Source organism: Cricetulus griseus, chromosome X, assembly GCF_003668045.3.
Source record: "Cricetulus griseus strain 17A/GY chromosome X, alternate assembly CriGri-PICRH-1.0, whole genome shotgun sequence".
In the NCBI taxonomy this organism is placed as follows: Eukaryota; Metazoa; Chordata; class Mammalia; order Rodentia; family Cricetidae; genus Cricetulus; species Cricetulus griseus.
In genome coordinates this window covers 83,150-88,216 of record NC_048604.1, presented here as the reverse complement: position 1 = coordinate 88,216, position 5,067 = coordinate 83,150, and the positions used below count along the sequence as shown (strand labels likewise).

The 5,067-nt window shown below is 37.8% G+C and overlaps 1 pseudogene; it reads left to right on the top strand.

Annotated features, from left to right (window-relative positions):
* Positions 1 to 789: 789 nt before the first annotated feature.
* On the top strand, positions 790 to 890 carry LOC113837629 (annotated as a pseudogene).
* The last annotated feature ends 4,177 nt before the right edge of the window (positions 891 to 5,067 follow it).

Here is a 5,067-nt window from a genome sequence, read left to right as displayed (position 1 = left end):
AGATGACCAAAGGTTTTCTTGGTTTCTTCTAGGCTCAGAGCCAAGACCTAACTTGAATAGGTCTGATGATAGAGTTAATCTACATCATAACATTTTAAAGGTTTGATGTTCAATATTGCCTATAATAGGATTAGAGGCTGAAGAATAAATGGACATAATAAAATGTAATATAAAGAGAACTTATTGAAAGTAAATTAAGAACTGAATTGCAATTTTCTATCATATGTGTTTCCAAAATTAACTGCCCTATGGATATCTTATGTAAAGGACAAAGATGAATTAGAACAGTTCCGTGGGGAAACATAGGAACACTGATATATGTTTATTTTTAATTAGACACCATAAGGGTTAATTATATGAGGTCATTAAAAAGAATAAGTGATCCAGATTAATTCTAATATGTGCAAAAATGATGAGTTGCAATAACAGATATACTGTCTCTGCAACAAAAAATACTGAGCCCTAAACTTTAAGTAGAACATCAGTAAACTGTAACTGATACAGGGAGCAAGAGGTGTAATAGGATGGTAAATCAAAGAGATAAAGAAAATTTAGATTGAAAATATGATCTTAGTGTGGCAGGATTACTGTCTACAAATATTCAAAAAGCTGTCATATAAAAAATAAGATGAAACTCATTTGGTCAGAAAAGGAGCCTGTTATTAAACTCATGGAGTTGCTAATTTATGATAAACAAAAGGAATGGTTGTACATTTCCAGTAGTTTTTAAAAGTTTAAATCACAAAATAATGAGTCTCTTGTTCAAGAAAACATTTACGAAATTATAGCGTGCTTACTTTGTCAGCATAAATATGAAAATTGAAATGTTACAGAAAATATTAGAATGGCCCCTGTGCAACGATAGCAATTGTGAAGCATTCAAATTTTTTCTGAGTTATCTATAGACAGTTAATAGTTGCTGGAGTATAGAGACACATCTTTCTCAGTGTTGTACTGGTAAGGAGCCCATGCTTTTTCCAATAATCATTCAATCTAGATCTTATAAGAAATTATAGTAGAACAAAATGGGTCACAAAAAGAGGGAAAAAAACCAAGAACATAGTAAGAGGACTACATGAGTAGAAGGGGATCACTGGAAGTGGAAGGAGTACAACAGAGGCTAACGGGTAGTATGAATATGACAAAAATCCTTTACATTTGTTTACTACTACTACTACTGCTGCTACTACTTCTTACCACCACTATTATGCATGTCTATGATGTATGTGTGAGCATATGCATGTGCATGCCATGGTTTGCATGTGGAAGTCAGTGGAAATATTCCAAGAGTCAGTTCTTTTCTTCTACTATGGGTTTGGGGATCGAATTTGAGTTGTCAGATTTGTATGGCAGGTGTTTACCAGCTTAGCCATCTCACCAGCCTCCAAATACATTACATACATGTATAAAAATGTCATAATAAACCCCATTATTATATAATTAACATATGAAAAAGAGATAACTAAAAGGGGTAAAGGAAAAAAAGAAGCTATAGAATATTTTGATGCTTAGAAGGGTTCTATACCATTGAGTAGCTACTGAATAAGAGAAATGTTAATATATATATATAATTTGAGCTTATTTTCATTTTTGAGAAAATATTCTTTCCTCATTTTATTTGCAAACAATAAAAACAAATTTAAAAAGCATTTCTTTTTCTGGTTGATGATAAATGCCTTATCCATTAGGCCATTGAGCTACCTTGTTTCTTTTTCTGATTTCTTTGACTCACTAACCAGTTCTGTCATATACTTCATTGTTCAAGGCAGAAACCTAATTAAATTTAGTCTTGTTTCTACTGAACCTTCCCATTCATTATCCCTCATTTTGAGACAAAACCAAGTTGTATCATTCCATCCACAAATATTTTAACATATATCTGTAAAGGGATAAAGACATACTTTAAAACATAACCTCAATATCATATCTAAGGATAACCATTCCTAGATGGTATAACTGGATGCTGACATGTAGGAGATTGCAGATAGATCCATATACTGAAGAACAACTGAGACATTCAGCCTCATGGAATGGATAACTACTAAATTATTAGACTTTCTATATTACTAGAATAGTTGGACCATAAACTGTAAGTCACGCTAATAAATTATATATATATATATATATATATATATATATATATATATATATATATCAATCAGTTCTATTTCTCTAGAGAACCCTAACAATAACCAATAAAGCCTACTTGTGATAAATAAATCAATTGAATAGCCATATATATGCAGTACTAAAGAATGGAACTTATGGCTAAATACACACACACACACACACACACACACACACACACACACAGGTATGTACTACACCCCTTTTAGAATCAGATCGCTTCATTACTACATCAAATATTCAAGGGAGAAAAGTAACCTATAACTAAATCAATTAAACCTATCTATATGGGCATATATCTGTCCTCATGTTCCTCCATTGGCCTATCTGTCTATCCATTTTCCAATAACATAATCTTCTTATTAGTATAGATTTACAGTAATTCTTAAAGTAATGAGTTGCTCACTATTATTAGTTTCCCAACTTTATTATTCATTGTCAAAATTGCTTTAGCTATTCTGGCTCATTAGTTTACCTTATAATTCTAAGACGAGCTTGCCTATATCTACAAAAAAAATCCTTTACACAATATTCCTAAGAATTTCATTATTTTTATAAGTCAGTTTGTGGAGAATTTATACCTTTACTATACAGAATATTAATTCATGAATCTAGTATAACTATTTGTTTAGGTATGTGATTTTTTCATGGGCATTTTGTTTCTTTTTTAATATTTTTAATTTAAATTAGAAACAATCTTATTTTACATATGAATCCCAGTTCTCTTTCCCTCCCATCCTCCCATGTCCCCCACAGACCTCCCTGCCTGCCTCCTATCCACTCCCCAGGGAGAGTGAAGCCTTCCATGGAGGGAATCATCAAAGTCTGTCACATCATTTGTGGCAGGGCCTTGGCCCTCCCCATATATCTAGGCTGAGAGAGTATCCCTCCATAGGGAATGACCTCCCAAAGTCCATTTGTGCACTAGGGATAAATACTGGTTCCACCAAAAGAGGCCCCATAGAATGCCCAGGCCTCCTAACTGTCACCTATGTTCAGGGGTCCTGGTTCAGTCCTATGCTGGTTCCCCAGCTGTCTGGCTGGTGTCCATGAGCTCCCACTTGCTCAGGACAGCTGTTTTTTTTTTTTTTTTTTTTTTTTTTTTTTTTTTTTTTAATTTTATTTTATTTTATTAGTTCTAGTTAGGGAACAAGCTTATTTCAAGTCCCTTCTCCCTCTCCCTCCCCTCACCCCCAAACTTTCTCCCCCACCCCCAGCCCATCCCCCCAACCCCATCCACCCACTACTCCCCAGGCAGGGTAGGGCCCTCAACGGGAGCTCAGCAAAGTCCACCAAGTCTTCCTATGCTGATCCTGGGCCCTTCCCCATGTGTCCAGGGCCAGAGTGTAACCCTTCATATGGGATGGGCTCTCAAAGTCCCTTTTTGCACCAGGGAAAAATACTAATCCACTACCAGAGGCTCCCTGGAGTGCAGAGGCCTCCTTATTGACATCTATGTTCTGGGGTCTGGATCAGTCTTGTACAGGCCTCCTGGACAGCATCTGGGGTCGATGTGCTCTCCCTTGTTCAGGCCAACAGTTCCTGTGGGTTTCTCCATCCTAGTACAGACCCCTTCGTTCTTCATTCCTCCCTCTCTTCAACTAAATTCCCGATTTCGGCTCATTGTATATCTGTGGATGTCTGTCTCTGTTTCCATCAGCCACTGGGTGAGGGCTCTAGGATGGCATAAAGAGAAGTCATCAATCTCATTTTAGGGGGAGGGTTTTTAGGTTATCCTCTCCACCATTGCCTGGATTGTCAGATCGTGTCATCCTTGTAGGTCTCTGGAGATCTCCCTGGTTCCTGATCCCTTCTCGGGCCTACAGTGGCTCCCTCTGATATCGTTTCTCTCATCTTGCTCTCTTTCCTCTATTCTTCCCCCAACTCAATGTTTCTGCCCCTCCATTTCCTCTCCTCTTCTCCTCTTCTCTTGCTCTTATTGTAGCAGCTCCTTCCCCCCCCCACCCTCATGCCCCCAATTAGTTCGGGAGTTCATGCCATTTCCATTCCTGGGGACCATTTAACCCTTAGAGTCCTTCATGTTTCCTAGTTTCTTTGGTGAAGAGCATTATATACTGGTAGTCTTTTGTTCTATGTCTAAAATTCATATATCAGTGAGTACATACCTTGCTTGTCTTTTTGTGACTGGGTTACCTCACTCAGGATGGTTTCCTCTAGTTCCATCCATTTGCCTGCGAATTTCAAGATTCCATTGCTTTTTTCTGCTGAGTAGTACTCCATTGTATAAATGTACCACATTTTCTCAATCCATTCTTCAATAGAGGGGCATCTAGGTTGTTTCCAGGTTCTGGCTATTACAAACAATGCTGCTATGAACATGGTTGAACATATGTCCTTGTTGTAAGTACATGCCCTATTTGGGTATATACCCAAGAGAGGAATGGCTGGATCTTGAGGTACACTGATTCCCATTTTTCTGAGCAACCGCCATACTGATTTCCAGAGTGGTCTTACAAGATCGCACTCCCACCAGCAATGGAGGAGTGTTCCTTTTTCTCCACATCCTCTCCAGCATAGATTGTCATTGGTGTTTTTTATTTTAGCCATTCTGACAGGCGTGAGATGGTATCTCAGAGTTGTTTTGAGTTGCATTTCTCTGATGGCCAATGATTTTGAGCACTTTTTTAAGTGTCTTTCAGCCATTTCAGATTCCTCTGTTGAGAATTCCCTATTTAGTTCTGCACCCCACTTTTTAATTTCGTTGTTTGGTGTTTTGGTGGCTAGCTTCTTGAGCTCCTTATATATTTTGGAAATCAGTCCTCTGTCAGATGTGGGATCGGTGAAGATCTTTTCCCATTCTGTGGGTGGTCGTTTTATCCTACTGACTGTTTCCTTTGCCTTGCAGAAGCTTCTCAGTTTCAGTAGGTCCCATTTATTAATTGCAGACCTCAATGTCTGTGCTTCTGGCGTAATGTTCAG